Here is a 19798-nt window from a genome sequence, read left to right as displayed (position 1 = left end):
TAGAAAGAGATTACTGATCCTCTTCCCAGCAGGATGTGTATACTTTTACAACACTTCAGGTACAAATGCTGGTCACCAAAGCACTTTTTACCGTAGTCCTCATCCCATTATTTCCTCAATTCTTCTGGGATATCGTTCATTGATATTTTAGGAATCATATTACTTCCAGTTAAAAATGGGAAAGCTAAAATGAAACGGTCTTATCATCCTCCTACCTAGAATCAAAGGTAGGTATAATATAATCAAATTGGATGGAAAATAGAAATGATTGGGCTAATTATATCAATAGTCTCTTAAAATTATTCTACATAAAGTGTGGCAGTATTTTTGTGTCTCACATGCAGTATTACAAACATTTAGCAAAAAAAATACAACAACATAATGAACTCAGACAATTGCAACCTATAGAGATATTCAGTCATATATTGATTACCTGGGGGATGATATAGGGAAGACTTTGGGATAGAGACCTAATAGAACATTTTGGAAAGTATTGAGCTACAGTGCAAGAACTATGATAGCACCATGTCACCATTCTGTAGCTGTCAGAATTTCTAACAACAGAGATTGAATATCTACTTTCCAAAAGCAATCTAAGTGATTGTGAGTGCCTTTACTACTTCATGTCAATGGACCCGATTACTTTGTAGCTCTCTCTCTGCTCACTTACTTACTCATCCAACAAATGTTTCTGGGTAGGATCTCTGTCTCCATGACACTTGGGGACAAATGGGAGACTTAGGTAAATAACCAGACAACCACAGTACTTATGTGCCTTCATAAGAAATAAACCCAGGGTGCAGAGAATAGGGATAACCAGAGCCCAACTGAGCCCAGAGCCCAGATATGAGGAAAAGCCTTCAGGGAGGGCTTCCTTGAGTTTTCAAAATTCTGTTGTATTGCAAATGATTTTCCTAAGTCCTGACACCTTATCCAAACACTACTTCCAAGCTTTTTAACAAACAGCTCCATTCAGTTCAGACAGTTCATTTGCTTCCTGACATGGCCAAGTTACCTTGAGCATCCACATCCCACAAAATGAGAAGCAGGGATTACATTTGGCCTCCCATGGGAGGGAAAATGAAAAGAGTTCAGAGAACTCTCTAACTCTCTTTTCAAATCTCAAGGCCTGAATAGGCAGGGGCTGGGCACCTTGTAGTTCCCTCATCCCTCAGCAGATTACTTTAGAAGTCATTGCCATTGTTCCTTTACCTATCTCTCAGCTTCAAGAGACTGAGCTCTTTGAAAGTATAATGATTCTACCTCATTTACCCCATAGTATCCACTAGGTATCCTCCCCCCCCCCCCCCCCCCGCCCCAGTCTGACCTAGGCCCTGTAACATAGAAGGTACTCCATAAATATGGTCGTTGAACTATTTTGTTTCATGCTTCTACATCTCTTCCTGATTTGAATACTGGCTTTACCCCTATACTTCAGAACAGTGTTTCCCAACCTTTTTCAAATACTAGCCTACAGAGAAAATGATTAGGTTTGTTAGGCACATTGTAGTAAATAGGGGAGGCTGCTCCAGACTCTCCCAGCTGTTAGCCCCAGGCCCTGCCTATTGTCCCAGGACCTCATCCTCCACAGTCTACCCCACCTAAGAGTTTAGGGGATCGACATCAGAGCAGCATATTTGAAGCTCATCAGTTGGGAATCTCTTCTGGTTTAGAGAGTTCAAAAGGAAGAACAAATTACCCTTCTTCCACTTGACTTTTTGTACCCCAGCTTTCCTTCTTAACATTTTACAGCACTTTTCCTATTAACTTTCAGTTATAGAAAAACATATTTTTATGTTTCTTTAGAACACTTGCACATTACTGGTTGGAATATATGATGCAGCCACTGTAGAGAACAGTATGCTGGTTTCTCAAGTAATTAAACACAGAATTGCCATGTAATCCAGTAATTCCACTTCTGGGTATAAACCCCAAAGAACTGGAAGGACTGAACAGATGTTTGTATATGTATGTTCATAGCATTATTCACCATAGCCAAAAGATGGAAACTTGAATGATCTATTAATGAATGAATTAGCAAAATATGGTACATACAATGAAATATTACACAACCTTAAAAAGGAAATTCTGATACATGCTACAACATGGATGAAACTTGAGGGCATTCTAAGTAAAATAAGCTAGTCACAAAAGGACAAATATTGTATAATTCCACTTATACGATCTATCTGGAGTACTCAAATTTACAGAGATAGAAAAAAAGAAAAGGTAGCTGCCAGGGGTTCAGGAGAAGGGGTAATAAAGAGTGATTATATAATGAGTATGGAGTTTGTTCGGAAAGTTGTAAGAATTCTAGAGATGGATGGTGGTGGTGGTTGCAGAACAACGTGAATGTGCTTAAAGTCATAGAACTATACACTTCATATAGATAAAATGGTAAATTTTAGGTTATATATGTGTTATCACAATAAGCTTTTTAAATGGTATATTCAGAACACTTAAAATGATAACTACTACTATAACTATGTATGGAATGATTAATGGGATGCCCGGATGCACTGTTCATTTGTCCAGACATCACGGAAGGCACTTTCTCATCTTGGAAAGTAGAGATTGTCAATAAATGTTCATTAGTCCCAACCCCAACCCATGCCCATCATTACAACCACCAGTATCTGTTGTCCAGATGGGTCCCTAATACTGTACACATTATGAAATTCTCCAGTCATTTCAAAATGGATCTCAACTTGACTTCTTTGTCATAAGCACAGACCCATACAATTTTCCATTCTCACTCTTGCCTTAAATTTTTAATAAAATGTGATTGATTAACATTTAAATGCAAACACAAAAGCCTTGATCGACCTGCACTTACACTGATCAATGCTTCCAAGAAATGCAAAGCTCTAGTCCCTTGAAAATGGAACATAGTTTTGGAATGACAGATTTTCAAAGGGTGCCTAGCATTAGATTAACACTTTTCTCATGATGTGTTTACATAGCACAGCACAGAATTTAACATGACTCCAAGAGCCTATTCTTTTGCTCATTTCCCTTGCTGTCTCTCCAAGTAAAAATTACACATTGTTTCTCTCTCACTCAGCCTCTATGCCTTCTTTCTCACCTTCATTTTAGACTCTTAGAGTCCCATTTTTTATTTTTGGATAAGAAAATCAAATTGAGGACAGATTAAAGAATAATCTGGCTGGGAGTCAGCAGAGGGTAGAAACTGGCATCCAGTTGTACAGCCACAAAAAATTCTATGATCAACCCAGGAAAAATGACCAGGAACATGATTATCCTATGCCTAAACACTAAGTTTAGTATTTTAATCTCTTGACAACACAATATATAATTGAGACAAGGCAATTTGGAGCTTATACTTCAATTTCTTCATCACTGTAGTTTCAAACAACTGCTTTCAAACTACCCAGCACATAGCAGGACTTCAATTCTACTCCATAGTAGTATCTTCTAAATCAGTGATACCAGTTTGCTGAAAAAAGTTGCTTAGTAGAGGGAAATGTAATCAACTTTTAACTTATCTACAATACTTTCAACATCACTGAGACCTGGCCCTGAAGGGTTAGAAAGGGTTCCCTGAAGAATTACTATCCACATGAAAAAAACAATCATTGTCATTAAAATTAGGAGAGGGTAAGGAAGAGTTTGAGCTTTGTCCTAGGCAATGGAGAACTATTTAAAGGTTTTAAGTGGGCAGGAGATATGACCAGATTTATATTTGTAAAATTCTGCCATTTGGAGATGAAATCGGATTGAAGAAAAAAAGAATACTGTGAGATTAACAGGGTTTTTTTTGTTTTGTTCGTTTGTTTTTCTCAGTAGAAATGCTTCTTGGGTAAATTTTTGGAGGATAAAATTTTGCCATGGAGAAGCCCTGAAGGTTCACTGGGTCCCATAACTAATCATGGTCCATCTCTGACCATAAACAACTTCAAACCAGAAATGACCCCAAACTAGACTAAGCCTCCTCATACTCATTCTGCACCTAAAGCATTGGGCCAGCTCCCAGAGCTGATCTTTTCTTTCTAGCTCCTTATGGGAATCCCTTCCTATTTGTTCCATAGATACTTCAAATTCAAAGTGCTCCAAACCAATGGCCTTCTTCTGTCCCCTCTCTCTTCTAGACCACAGCTATGCATCCTATATTCTTTATTTCAGTAAATAGCATTACCTTTTCTATCAGAGCCTTAAAGCTAAGAATCTTAGCACATGCACCCACACTACTTCATCTACTATCTCCTAAATACCTCCTAAAGTCCTTCCTTCTTTTCTGACCTCATTGATTGTGCCATAGTCCAGACCCTGTCATCTTTAATTTCAACTATTATAATAGTTACAGTTGCTACCAGGCCTCACTGTGTTCAGTCTCCACCTGAAATTCCCACCCCCTAAACTGCTGCTGCACTGAACTTGCCCTTATGCAAATCTGATCATGTCACTCCCTAGTTTAGAATCCTGCAATGACAAACCAACTGAAACTCAAATTCCTTTATACAGCTCTTTGTGGTTCTTGACCTCTTAGCTAAGCTGTCTGTTTAGTATTATCTCTTGTCACCTCCAACTTCAGTATGCCAGCCTTAATTACCATCTCTGATTGAGAAACTCTTACTCCAAATGTCAAACTCCACTTCCAATGTCAATTTTCTTGTGCCTTAAAAGGAATTAGCAACTCTTTTCCTCTGTGTCCCAAAAGCACTTGGAATGTGTTAGGCTCTAACATTACTACTATAGATTCTAATTATTCATGAACATGTCTTCCTCCTACCCTCCAAATCCCAGGTCTTAGCTCTGGTTCCACTGGCTCCAGGATGAGTTTTGGAGAGTTCCATGCACCTTCAAATAGCATGCATAACTGTGTGCAAATGTGGGTCCACACATGCAGGTAACTTTCGTTAGCTCTCAAAAGGTGCCTATGACCTAAAAAAAAGTTAAACATCCACTACCGCCCTAAAACATGAACTTTTTAAGGGCACCAAATATATTGTGTGCTTTTTTTGTATAACCAGTTTATTGAAGAGTCTGATCTCAGCAGGGCATAAACATGAAACAGTTTTATTTTTCTCTAATCCTTACTTTGAACTATGTTCTGTCAAATCTTCCTTTCCTGCTCTTTAATGACATCTCAGACAGACTTCATAGCTTTCTGCTCTCTTCCAGTTATTAAAAAGACCAGTTCACTTGTTTGGTTCCTGATTCAAATAAACCAATTCTAAAAACACATCTTTGAAATAGTCAAAGAATTTGAATATGGACTAGTATTAAAGAATATCATGAAATTATTGTTAATACTTAGTATAATAAAATTGTGATTATATCTTTAAGTTCCTAAGCATTAGAGATATATGCAGCAATGTTTTTAAATAAAACCTATGAGGTACTTGGGATTTGATTTATAATACTTCAGACAATATGTTGGTGATTACTGAAGTTGGAAAATAGGCATATGAGTATTCTTAATAGTATTCCACTTTCATGTATATTTGAAATTTTTCCTAAAGTAGTTTTTTTTTCTAAATTCAGTCCAATCCTATCTAAAACTTCATTCTCACATCCAGCGGTATGCTAGTAAACGTTTGCAAACCAGCTCTAGGGGGAAAAAAAGAGAAAAGCCCTGGTTTGCAGCATTTGCCAATTTTCATAGTGTAAATACTACCATGGCCAATTCCAAGTGCCAATATGATATCATTGAATTCAGAGTTGGGAAAAGATGCACAGGAGCACGCTATTTAGATGACATTTCCAGCATACTGATACAGTAAATGTAAACAGCATAAAGTAAAATGCAGTAGAACAATTAAGAAGTGATGACTGAGTATGTATTGCCTTTGTTTTCCTAACTTTATGTATTTAAGTGTATGTTAGTATAACTTAATTTTTATAATGGTTGATTCACAGGATTCCTAAAAATTTAACAGTCTACTCTCATGAACTGAAATAAGCCAGCTCCAAAACACCTCTGCAATAGCTTCCCCTTTGTCAGCCACCTAATACAGAAGTTGAGATCCACCGCTCTAACCTGATCTGATACATCTCCTCTATTCCTTACTCATTACTGTGAACATACCCAGTTCTTTTTCAATCAGGCACAACCAGCCAGGGAAAGAGAGAGGCAAATTACTGCCCTCCATCTGCCACTCTTCCTTCATGCGACTCTGAATCCTTGATTCAGGAGCGCCCTTTGAAGGAAATCCTGATTTGCTCCCAGGCTTCTTGAACCCTGTGTTTGCTTTGAAATAGCTATTCACATACGTACAGAATGTAATAAGTGTTTCCATCCGTCGTAAAGTAACAGTTTAAGTCTTCATGTATTTTAAAGCCAGAGAAGGAGAGAAACATTTTTATTCCTAGTGAACAGTGTTAGGGTATTGAGGTCTTAAATTACAGAGTAGCACCCTCTTGGCTTAAGCTTAAGTACAACATATGCACTCGTTATTTATTAACAATTAAAACTTTTAAATAATCCAATCCATGCTGTTACTTACATTTGTCTTTTCCATATTCTAAATCCTGTGACTTCACTTTAACAATGAGAAACCATAATGTGTATTTTCATATCCCAGTTGAGAAGACTAGATTTATTTCCACCACTTTCCCCCAGAACAACATCATGCATTTTAGGTAGAAGAAACAGACCCAACAGAGTAGTCTAGCACAGCACTTTATCATCACTAAAGCAAATTCACCAAACAGTATATACTGCACTTCCTATAATTTTTGGCCAACTTTTACTCAACCTAAATAGTATAAATTTACATGGATTTCCATGGTGTGAATCAATTCTGAGATGGCACCTAAACGATTTGGCTTCTGCAAGAGATGACTTGTCTATGCACATGATAGACTATAACGAATATCTAGATACCATCTCAATCCCCAGAGGTAGGAAAATAATTTCAAAGTACACACACACACACACACACACACACACACACACACACACCAGCTAGTTAGTAAGAGAAATATTAGCTAGAATGACACTCATGTATATAAACCTCATTTAATACTCCTAATTCTACTAAGTATTAAAATGCTCATTTTGCAGAAGAGGATACCAAAATTCAGAGTGTTTTTTGGTTCACCCAGCTAAGAAGTCAGAGAGCCTGGATGCAAATAAAATCTGACCCCAAAGCCTGCACTCTTTGCCCTAAATCATGTACTCTTCCAAATCTGGGGCTTCACCCTGGTGTGCTGACTCTAATGACTTTTCTACCACAACTAGCACCATATTAAAAGTACACATTTAAAACTTCATTAGTGCAAATCCAGGAAGGAGCAAGAAACAAGTCCTAATGCCTACTAAAGTAAATAAAATCTTAAACTCTTCCATCCCCCCCAAGCTCTCTGACACTAATGTGAAACTGGGGGCAAAAAAGCAGTGATGGGTTGTGATGCTTGGTGTTCTTGCCTGTCAGTACCACCCCCATGTGTGAAGGGGTCTATACAGTAACCCATTCAGTGCAGGTCAGGAGAATCTGTTAGTCTTTTCCAGCCTCCAGCACTCATCTGTTGTTTGCTGCTGAAGCTCCATCACCTAGAACAATGCCTGGACTATCATTAGGAGCTCAAGAAATGTGTTGACTGGATAGAAGCTACTTCAGATGAGTAAGATTTTGAACACAGCAAGCTTAGTGCAAGATCCAAGGCTCATCTTGTGTTCTCACATACTGACTTAAGATGAGGGGAAAAAGTCCTTCACAGGAGAGAAGGCAATCATAAGCTCAACAAATGTGCTGCATTGCAGAAGTGCAGGTTGAGAGGTTGAACTGAAAAAGTAAAAGAGTAAAAGTGGCTTTCCTTCTTGGAAATAAATGTCCCTTGCTTTTTATGACCTTTATGCTGAAGATTATTTAAAATATTACTGAAGAAAGCAGCTAGGGTGCTGTGAGACAGTCATTCATTTGTTGAGAATTCCCCAGAGGCTTCTAAACAAGTACGCACAATAATTTTATGTATTTATTTTTGATGGAGGCTTTCAAGGTTCGCGCCCTTGTCCTCAGCAATTTTTTAATGAGTGTATCTGTTACCTCTGAGGGAGACAATTGCTACAACTGCTTGTGATGGTTCCTCATTGACATTCAGGAAGGATCTCAGAGACATCGAGCTTAAGAGAGAATCCGTACAGCCTGTCTGTTGGGAAATGAACGGCCCTGAGTGAGTGCCAGGTTGTGAGCAGTTCTGCCACAGAAGGTAGTGGTAAAAATCAAGGAAATCATACAACATATCTGGAAACTGTGAGGGATTAAAAAAAAGAAAGAACTGCCATTGAAATGCTAATAATGGTGCCAAATTAATACATTTGCTATCATTTTTACCTTGATTTTTTTTTAATGTTTATTTTTGGGAGAGGACTAAAAAGAATGGGAAAGGGGCAGAGAGAGGGGGAGATGGGATCCAAAGCAAGAGAGGGAGACCGGATCTGTGCACTGACAGCACAGAGCTCGATGTGGGGCTCCAACTCATGAACTGCAAGATCATGACCTAAACAGAGGTCAGATGCTTAACCAACTGAGCCACCAAGGTGCCCCTATTTTGTTTGATTTTTAAATCAGAGACTAAAATGGAAACTTCCAAAATGGCTAACATTCCAAGTAAAGGGATACTGGGCTCTTACTCACATTTGTGCCAGAAATCCTGCACAGAGCAGCAGCTAAGCGTTCACCTTTCAGGATGGCCATGATGTCACTGAAGAATGGATAATCATAGTGGTACACTATTTCAAGAGAACCTCACCTATCAGGAGCACATCAGCTATTTTTTTTTCTTTTTTTACCCTACCTGGAGTAGGGTAGGTATATACAGGAGGAAACGAAATGGCCAAAGTCATTGTCACTAAATTCTATGAGCCAGAGCACTCTTTCATTCTACCATTCCAATCAGAAACTAATCACTCTCAATTGTACTTTGTGTATAATTCTAACAAGTTTGTCTGTCATTTACAAGACCACAGTGTACTATAAGCAACATGTTTTTATTAGTGAGAAGACCTTCTTGATCACATAGTGCACTGATAGTGGAGGGAAAAGGTATGTGCATAGTGCCCACAACATGAAAGACAATTAAAAGTGGATACAAACTCAAATATCATAGCAATCTAGAAAGAGTAATGTAGAAATGAGTGCCTGGTATACCCTGATGGCCCTGGAGGGCATCACTGCTCTGCAGAATAATCATTGATGTGCACAATGAGGACTTTGAGTCATCAAGAAAAGGTTAAATAATGTTCAACCTTCTTTAATTAAGGCAGCAAAATGTACAATCCATTTTAGAAATATATCTTTAATAAGTGCCTTAAATTTTAAATAAAACTTTAAGTTGGTAAACCTGTTACCTAAAAGGACTTATTTCTGAATAGTTCTGACTCCCTGAAGCTTTCACAAATCTTGCACTTATTCTTTAACTTTCCTTACCCCATTTGCAGGGCTGAAAACTATCTGTGCCTTTCCAAGCATCTGAAACTAGGTCTTATCCTTCTTGATTTACCTTTTAGCTAAGTGATCTTACTACTACCACCACTCCCTCTTAAAATCTATCCTAGAGATCACAGTGCTTGTGGCTATCAAAGCCCCAAGCTATGTAGCTAACACCTACCTACTACTTAATAAGACTTCATCACTGCATCAGTGAGATCACTGTGCTGGAAGCTACTAGGGATATGAAGGAGTGTACAGGGATGAATTAGTGAAGGAGAAACCAGAAGAACACAATTATTCTTGATTACAGCCTGCTATGGGCTGAACTTTTATCCCCCAACCCCCAATTCATATGTAGAAACCCTAACTCCCAAGGTGATGGTATTTAGAGAGATAGGCTTTTTGGGAGATAATTAGGTTTAGATGAAGTCATGAGGGTGAAGTCCCCCTGATGAGATTCAGGTCCTTAGAAGAAGAGACCAGAGTGCCTGCTCCTCTCCCACCCTACCTCACCCTACCTCACCCTCCCTGCCATGTTGAGGATACAGCAAGAAGGCGGCCATCTACAAGGCCAGAAGAGAGTTCTCACCAGAACCCAACAATGCTGGCACCCTAATCTCAGAATTCCCAGCCACTGAAACTGTTAAGAAATTTTAGTTACCCAATCTATGATATTTGTTATGGCCTGAGCAGACCAAGAAATAACTATTCCCCACCACCACATGCAGCAACTTTTGTTCACTGTTTGCTCTTATGTTTTTATGAAAGAGTTTCAAACTTTCACCTTTCCATGTGTAGGATAGCATGGGAAAGAAACAATCTCCCAGGGGATGGGGCAGGGCAAAGGAGTGAATGATGAAGCTCATTATTCCATAGGTATTTTCATCAACTCCTTGCTCCATGAGGCTTTTGTTCTGCCCTCACATTCCCTTGTGGACACCAACTCTAGCAATCTGGGCCTCTGCAGTAAAGGAGCTGGTAATAATGGCCTCTATCTCAGGAGAAAGGAAAGAGCAAAATGTAAACCATAGAGACAAATAGCAGCATTACTGGTAATAAGGCAGATTTCCACCATAGATAACAGTTTTTTAAAATATGATCAGATAATCAAAGATTCCTGAAAGGGGTTTCTTACTTTTAAAATTAAAAATAAACCTAACATTTGAGTTGCTCAGTGAAAAGAAACCAAAGTGTGATCCGTTCAGAGACTCCCCTGAAGGTAAGGTAAGAAAAGGCTTGAAAGGCCAAAGGGAAAAACTGTGTTCAGGTCAAAACAGAGTGTTAAGGTGCTCTCATTTCAATTGGATTTCCTGGAGCCCCCAAGATTTTTGAATGCTGATTCCCCCAAATATACTAAAGATTAGCAAGACAACCTGTTAACAAAACAAATCTCACTGCGGTAAGTGAGAAAACTGCCTTGGTAGTCTTAGCAGCATTTCAGAGGGGAAAGAGAGAAAGCTGGGATATTCATTGAGATTTTAGTCTGGCTTAAAGCAGTTCCTTCAACAAAGCAGGAGACAACAAAGCAGGAGATGCTGGAGAGGATGTGGAGAAATGGGAACCCTCTTGAACTGTTGGTGGGAATGCAAACTGATGCAGCCACTCTGGAAAACAGTGTGGAGGTTCCTCAAAAAATTAAAAATAGATCTACCCTATGACCCAGCAATAGCACTGCTAGTGGGATACAGGAGTGCTGATGCATAGGAGCACCTGTACACCAATGTTTATAGCAGCACTTTTAATAATAGCCATATTATGGAAAGAGCCTAAATGTCCATCAACTGATGAATGGATAAAGAAGATGTGGTTTACATATACAATGGAATACTACTTGGCAATGAGAAAGAATGAAATCTGGCCATCTGTAGCAATATGGATGGAACTGGAGAGTGTTATGCTAAGTGAAATAAGTCAGGCAGAGAAAGACAGACACCGTATATTTTCACTCATATATGGATCCTGAGAAACTCAACAGAAGACCAGGGGGGAAGGGAAGGGGGAAAAAAAAGTTATAGACAGGGAAGGAGGCAAACCATAAGAGACTCTTAAATACTGAGAACAAACTGATGGGGGGTGGGGGAGAGGGGAAAGTGGGTGATGGGCATTGAGGAGGACACCTGTTGGGATGAGCACTGTGTGTTGTATGGAAGCCAATTTGACAATAAATTGCATATAAAAATATAAATAAAAAATAAATAAATAAAGCAGTTCCTTCAATGAAGACACTTGGTTAGAAATGGATAAGAACCATCATATGGTGGTTTAGGATGTTGGTAGACACAAGTATTTTGAAGTAAGAAGTTCTGAGGTCTTGGGGTATAAATGGTCTTTGATATTTTCTACTAAAGAGTCAATGGGCCTTTCAGGAAGTTCCTGGAATGAACAATGAAGTTATATGTAACTTTTGTCGTCCAGGACAAGAACATCCTGATGAAGAGTAGAAAGCACTACCACAAAACATGTCACTTTGGCATGAGGATTATTTTGAACTCTCAAGGCAATGGAAAAGCAGATTAAAAAAAAAAAAAAAACACCTCTTTCCCACCCCTATTTGTCTAAAATTTATATATAATTTGTATTATTCTCCACTCTCTAACAGGAAGGACAGGAAGTTCATCATCAAAGACAACCCTAGATTCATAGTGCAGAGATGGCACCAGAGGAATCTACATAACTTAACTAGCCCTTGTCTTTCATTAGTTTTCTCATATATTTACCTTCCTACAATTTACTTCCCCTAGAACCTTAAGGACCTTTGTGTTGTCACTTCTCTAAAAATTCATGGTTCTTTTGTTAAGATGCTACCTAAGCCCAAGTTCTAACAACCCTTTTGAGTTACTCATCTGAGTGCTCCCATTTATAAGTGGAATACACATATAAAACAAATTTTTGTTCTCTCCTGTTGGTCTAATTTGCAGAGCCCCAGCTGGAAAACCTAGTAGGGCAGAGGGAAAAAAAGTTTCTTCCCTTATATAGAAATAATGTTATATTGATGACAAGAGCAAAGAGTAAAGTCAGGTCATTGTAAAAGTAAGCTTTGTGGATAGTTTCCATGCTCACTCCATGATGCCCCTAATTGTAATCAGTTGTATACATGATGGTTTCCCACTGAATAAATTGTAAGCTCTTTCAGAACAGAGATTATACTGCCCTTCAAACATTGCCCATGATCTTTTCTGTCCCCCATATTGTTTCAGCTTCAAAATCATCATCTCTAAGACATGTATACCTTCTAGAAGTTTCTATAATTCTCAACCCTTCTGGTAAGCAAAAAAAGCTACTAAACAAGATAATGAGAAACACTAGTTGTGGGTTTTTCCTAAATGAAAAACTAAAATCATCTTGGATTCCCTGAACATGTTCAATGTAATTCATTCAGAGAGCACATGTTTTGAGCTAATTTTAGCATGGATTGATTGTTAAGACTTTTCAATTGTTTGCAAAACAGTGCTTAAATAAGATAGCTTGGGTATGTAAAAGTGTATTGTATTTTTTTCCATAGCAGTGCTAAATGTTTAAGAATCACAATTGTAAAAATTCCATTTTAGTGTGTCTTTATTTTTATTACACCAGTTTGTCATCAGCAAAACGCTGTGAAGTTTCCTGAGGAGAGAAGAGTTCCTTTGCATTTGAAATGACTAAGAAATATTTGTAATTATAATTGTTATTTCAGATCCTATGGTAGTCACAGGTGCCCCACTGATGGCCTTCTGTATGAACCTGCTTTTAGATCTTATAAAATGCTTCTCTTTTAGGAATGACGTTGCTCTTTCTCATTTTCATTGCATTTTATGTATCACTTCATCAAAATTTATAAGGAAAGAAATTTGAGGTAAATTATAAATTGATGGGAGGTTTATCAGAGATATCACACTTGAAGTTACAACAAGAATGCTCCATGAAAACAATGTTGGATCTTTCTACTGCCATATTTACCACACCCAGTACTATGCCAGGCATGCTGGGCATTTTCTCAATTACTCCTTAAGCCTGTTTTCACATTCCAAATTTTAAAGTGAGACTCTCAGGTAATTGTGCTGCAGAGCATGTAAACTTCTACCTCACATCATTCAATAACCCTTCATTTGCTTAAGAAATCTGTTTAGGTATTATGTCTGGGAGTCTCAGCCAAATTATAAGCCAACTTTGACACCGTTTTGTCCACAGTTGTCAAGTAATGAATTCTGGAGTATCCTGAAGGCTGTGTAATGGTGTTATATGGGTTGCTTAAGTCCAAATTGACCAAAACATGCCCCTGGCACTTACATTTTACAATTTGTTTTCAGATCATGATCTGCACCTTTGAAAGTGTTAGAGGAAAAAGGCTTGAGAAATGCTGCCTCAAGAGATATGGGAGATAAGGTGAGCAGTGCCTTTATCCAGCTATTAAAATCTTGAATGGTTTAACTATAGTTTGGAAGATAAATTCCTACTGTTGTATTTCCCAAAATGTGGTAGACTGTAACCAATAGATGTGTGAAAAGGGCACCTTCATTGCATAACTTTGAGAAAGGTGAATTAAACATAGTTAAATAGATTTCTCTACTGGATTTCTAGAGCCTTAATATGTTCTGAGGGGGATATTCTATGCAAGGTTTTCCCAGGTAATGTGCAAAATAGAAAACGTTTTCACAGAATATTTCTTAAGACTAATGTTTAAAGAAAACCATTGGTAAACACAGGGATAAAGAATCAACTAATAAATGATTCCAAGTAACTTTTCCATTTTTTTATCAAATGCAGATGAAATTAATCCTTTACTAATTAGTCCTATAAATTTGGTAGGAATTACCTAGATAAATATGGTGAGTTATATATCTGTCCCTCACCATTTGCTGTAGTGAGAGGGGGGAAAAAAAGGATGCTTCTTAGATGGCCTAAAACACATGCCTATCCTTAATGTTCCCACCTCTGGGAAGCTGGAAAAGGCAATAGGTCAGCTTCACCCATATGGCCCCAGTGAAAAATCATTGGTTACTATCTTGGCATAATACCAAGTACCTTATATGATCATCAGGATGAAGTGAGAGAGTGTATTTAAAGCATTTCAGCACAATACCTCGCTCACAGCAAGTGGTGAATAAGTGGTAACTGCTATCATAACATCAACAGTATCGCACCCTTTATATCTATTCAGAGTATGTCATCTTTAGGCTTCTAATCTAGTGCAACTGCCTCCTCACTGACCTATCCATAACTGTGTCTGCTAATTCCTCAAACTGCATCTATATTGCCTTTCAAAAATGCTTTTCTGAGTATGCCACTTGCCTACTCTCTGTAGAATAAAGTTCAAACACTTGCACGCAGGCAGCTCTCTGTCTGGTAAGAGTCTACCTTTCCAAGTTTATCTTCCACCATTTTCCTGGTTCCATGGTCTCTACGTTTCAGCCCTACTGCACCTCTTACCCCTAAAGACACCATACATAATCATCCATCTGTCTGTTTAATCATATCATCATGCTCAAAATGAGATATGCTTCCCCTGACTCCAATTGCAAAAAGTCTTCAAGGCCAACTCATCTACTGTCTATCCTTAAGATTCTCCAGTCAAACTTAATCACTTTCCCCTCTCTGCTCTCATATACTTTTTACCTCTGTTATAGCACTCCTCACACATCCTCATATAACAATTACTTGTGCAAGTGTATTTCCATGCGTTACTCAGGACTGGCTGTTATAGGGGATAGGAACCTAATTTGAACTTGCTTGGGTAAAAATATGGAGAGTAAATTGGAAATATCCTGAGTCACTCACATAATTCATAGAATACATGAACAATCAAACCTCAAAAAGACCAGAGATATATCTAGGCTTCTGGGGGGAAAAAAAAAATGCAACTATAGACAAAAAAACACCACTAGACTTTTGTTCCAAAGACAAATCTGCATCATGTTTTTTTCTCTGTGGGTGGGACCTCCTTTTCTTTGTGAAGTATATGGAGGTAAAATTTACGTATGACAAAATATACCCTTTTTATTATACAGTTCCAGGAGTTGTGACAAACACATACAGCCCTATAACCACCATTATAAACAAAATAATAAATAGTTTTCTCACTCTCCAAAACCTTCCTCAAGCCATTGCAATCAAACTCTCCCTGCAACCTCATCCCCAGGCAAACACTGACTGGGTTTTCTGTCCTCACAGTTTTGCCTTTTCTAGAATGTCCTATGAAACCATACAGTCTGCAGTCTTTTAAGTCTGACTTCATTCACTGAGCATAATGGTCTTTGATATTTATTCATGCTGTTGCATGTATCAATAGTTTCTTGATCTTGCCTTATTAACTAGGACCTCCAGTGTAATGTCGAACAGGAGTGGTAGGAGTAGACGTGATTGGTTTTTTTTCCCCCCAATCTTAGGGGAAGAGCATTAATTATTAAATATGACGTTAGTTGTACATTTTTTGGTACATGCCCATCACAGGTGGATTAAGTCTCCTATTCCTAGTTTGCTGAGAATTTTTGTTCTTTTATAAGTCATGAATATGTTTTAAATTTTACACTTTTGTAGATTGTAAATATGTAGTTTTTTTCATTAGTCTGCTGATATGATGAATTATACAGATTCATTTTCAAATGCTGAACCAGCCTTGCATTTACAAGATAAACTCCAATTAGTCGTAATGTATTATCCTTTCTTATACAGTGGATTCAATTTTCTAATATTTTGAGGATTTTAGCATCTGTTCATTAGGAATATTTTTAGTTTATTTGTAATATTTTTTCTCGTTTTGGCATTATAGTAAAATGAGTTAACAAGCATTCACCTCTATTTTCTGGAACAGTGTGTGTAGATTTGGTATTCTTTCTTTCCTAGAAGTTTAGTAAGTACCACATTTTAGGAGATACATTATTGGGGTTATCTATTCTTGCAGGAGTTTTGCTAGACTTTCGAGACAAAGACTATGTCATCCAGTTATTGACTATACGGACATAGAGCTGTTTGTAATAATCCCTTATCCTTTTAATGTCTATAGAATAGTGATGTTTCCTTTTTCATTGTGGATATTAGTCTTTTTTTTTTTTTTTTTTTTTTTTTTGGTCTTCTCTTTTCCCCTCCCCTTGACTCAGTTTGGGTTTATCAATTATATTGATCTTTTCAAAGTACCAGCTTTTCATTTCATGGATTCTCTCTTTGACTTCTACTCTTTATTTTTCCCCTTTATTCTGTTTGCTTTGAGGTTTAATTTTTCTTTTTCTAGATTCTTAAGGCTTAGATCATGGATTTAAGACCTTTCTTCTTTTCTAACATAAGCATTTAATTCTATGAATTGCACATATAACATTGCTCTAGATGCATCCCACACATTTTAATGTGTGGCATTCTTACTTTCGTTTAATCCAAAATATCTTCTAATTTCCTTTCTGACTTTATCTTTAACCCAAGGATTATTTAGCAGGGTGTTTATTTTCTAAAATATTAGTGGATTTTCCAGATATCTTGCTGTTATGGATTTCTAAGTTAGTTCCATTATGGTAAGAGAATGTACTCTATAATTTCAATCTTTTAAATTTCTTTTGGTTTAATAGCCCAGAATATAGTCTACCTTGATCAATGTTTCATATGCATTTAAACAGTATGTATATTCTTCTGCTATTGGGTAGAGAGTTCTATAAATGTCAACTAGTTCAAATTGGTTTGGAGTGTTCATGTCTTCTATATCCTTACTGATTTGGTCTTCTCTCAATTACTGAGAGTGTTGAATTCTCCAGCTATAATTGTAAGTGTATCTATATTTGCTTTCAGTTCTAACAACTTTTGCTTCATATAAATTGAAATGTGTTAGGTGCTTGTATATTTAGGATTGTTACGACTTCTTGGAGACTAAATTCTTTATTATTATGTCACATGCAGGAGTAGGTTTTGAAATCCATCATGATTTCCTCAGAGGTCATGAGCAATGCCAGACTGAATTTCACGTTTTGTCCCCCATTGCCAAAGAATGACTCTTTCTCAAAACTGACTCAAATTGCCCATGGTTTAAGGTAGGCACTCAACCCTGGAGCAGAGTCTGTAAGAATATGGCCTCTACCTTATAAATTCCATGGTTGGAATGAGACAAGGAAGAGGTCATGGGGGGGTGGATGCTGGGAAGATAGTAGCAAAATATCTACCACAAACTTCAAAATAAAAAATGCTGAATTCATGATACTGGTCATATTGGTCATGTTCATCCTAAAGAATCTGGCAAAATGTTCATCAAGGAAGGCTTGGCCAAGGCCTTTGATTTGACTGCTTGCTTCTCCCTCTGCCCAACCCTACTTCCTTCCTTTCCCCAACAGGTGTCAATGCTAAGAATACGACTTGGTATACTTCCTGCACACTAACCTCCATCTCTGTCTGCTTTCCAAGAACGAGACCTGCAATACAATCTCTTTAAGAATCTAATAAAAGATCTAACTCTGCTTAGAATAACATTCAACTTTATATAAATTTAGGACTTTCACAACACTGATTCTCACCATGTACCCTAAAAGAACACTTTAAATCTCATTTTGCAGAATCTTAAGCCCAGAGATATTTGTAATTTGCCTAATGTCATATGATGACTCCATGGAAAAACTAGAACTAAATCCTTGTTTCTAATCACATAGCCATTTACATTTTCCACCGTCTTGAAAAACTGACCATTTACCTGTTTCTATATTTTTACTCAAATTAATAACCTAATTATGGAAAACCTGTGTTCCAGACACTATGCTTCATGTTTGCCCTGTATTATCTCATTTAATCCTCAGAGGAAACTTGTGAAGTAGACACAATTATCCTTATCTTGCAAATGAGGGAAACAAAGCCTTTCCAGAACCACTTTCTAGAGGTAAGAGCCAACATTTGGATCCAGTTGTCCTCTATAGAGACAATTCTGAACAGCAATACTATATATATACATTGGAAATGCTTTTTTATATAATACATTTTATTGATTTTTCCAGATATTATAAATCTATACAATAGGAAGCCTACACAAAATATGAAACCCTGAACTCATCCCAAATGGTTAGTTTATTAACTCAGCAAAAAATTAGTGAGTATTTATGTGCCTGGAGCCTCAATCAACAATGACCAAAAAAGATACAGTCTCTGCCTGTATGGAATTCAAGTCTAAAAGGGATACAGACATTATTATAAGTATAAATTTAGTTTAATTCATGTTGTTTCATTTTATGTCAAATCATGGTTAAAAAAAAAAAAAAAGTTACAGAAATGCTATAATGGCATTTAACACGGGGACCTAAAGTAGAATTAGAGGGTGAGGGAGGAAACTTTCCTGAGGGGTAATATTCAGGCTGAGAACTAAGAATGCATACAGGTGAATCCAGTAAAAGGAGATGGGGAAATGTATTTGGCAGGTGAAAGGAAATAGGGATGGAAGAGCCAGGTCTCTATTTCAGTGGAAGGTAACCAGGGTTGTACCAGGGCTCTGAATGGCTTTGACTATCCAGGGACCCATCGTTTCTGAATATGTTTTATTTGTACCATGTTTTTACAATGTTTGTTCTCTCAGTTCTATAATTACTCTTCGTGATGAATAGAAATGAAATATTGTTAGTTCTCTTTTTCTTTCTGATAAAAGCACTCCTCTCTATAAAAGGACTTGAAGAAAATACTGAAAGCAGTCTTTATCTAACTCATCAATACACACAGCTATATTATGCCTCCCACTCAGCCTATACATTCATTTAAGTAATGATTACCCTTTATAGTCCTCATTTGGAAAGGCAGATCCTCCCAGGAGTGAATTAAGCCTCTACCCCTGTGCTTTCCTTAGGACCCTAATGAACAGATGTCAGCAACCTCTCCCTTACTTTGGAAAGGTTTTAAACTCCTGATGTAGCCCAAGACTCAGGACCTGGTTCCCCCTTCTCTGTGACTGTGAATGTAGATCTTTGGTACTTTGCCGTGTCCCTCAGAAAAGTGCAGAATAGTGTACAAGCTATTGATAAGGTTGTTCTCCACCCACCCACACCCCCCCCCCCCCCCCCCGAAGAGTAGCTAGGCATTCCCACAGCCAGCCAAGTGACCTTCAAATCAAAGAATGGAGCTACTCAATCCCATGCTCAGCCCCATTCTAGGCCCACATGATGAGAAGGGCCATTTATTTCCATTGTATGATCCTATGGTCTAAATGTAATATGTGACCTGAGAAACTAGGAAAAGACAAGACATTGACAAGAATGAGGGAGAAAAAGGATTCTGTAGAGATCTTTAGATTTGAAGAAAATTTCTATAGGCCTTGGTTTTCTCAACTGTAAAACAAGGTAATGGGACTAGATGGCCTCAAAGAGGTCCTCCAGCTATGCTAACCAACTTTTCCCAGTTTGCCTCAAGTGGCCCTGATTTTAAAGTTGAAAGCCTCACATCCTAGAGATCCCCTCAATCCCTGGCAGCCTAAGAGAGGT

The 19798-nt window shown here is 37.7% G+C and overlaps 1 long non-coding RNA gene across 4 annotated transcripts in view; it reads right to left on the bottom strand.

Moving 5' to 3' along the window:
• LOC132684177 (uncharacterized) overlaps positions 1 to 19798 on the bottom strand; it is a 406296-nt gene that overhangs the window by 324449 nt on the left and 62049 nt on the right. The gene's annotated exons all lie outside the window — the stretch shown is intronic.

Source organism: Panthera onca, chromosome C2, assembly GCF_046562875.1.
Source record: "Panthera onca isolate mPanOnc1 chromosome C2, mPanOnc1 haplotype 2, whole genome shotgun sequence".
Classification (NCBI taxonomy): Eukaryota; Metazoa; Chordata; class Mammalia; order Carnivora; family Felidae; genus Panthera; species Panthera onca.
The sequence above is the reverse complement of the archived record's forward strand: the minus strand, read 5'-3'. Positions and strand labels throughout refer to the sequence as shown.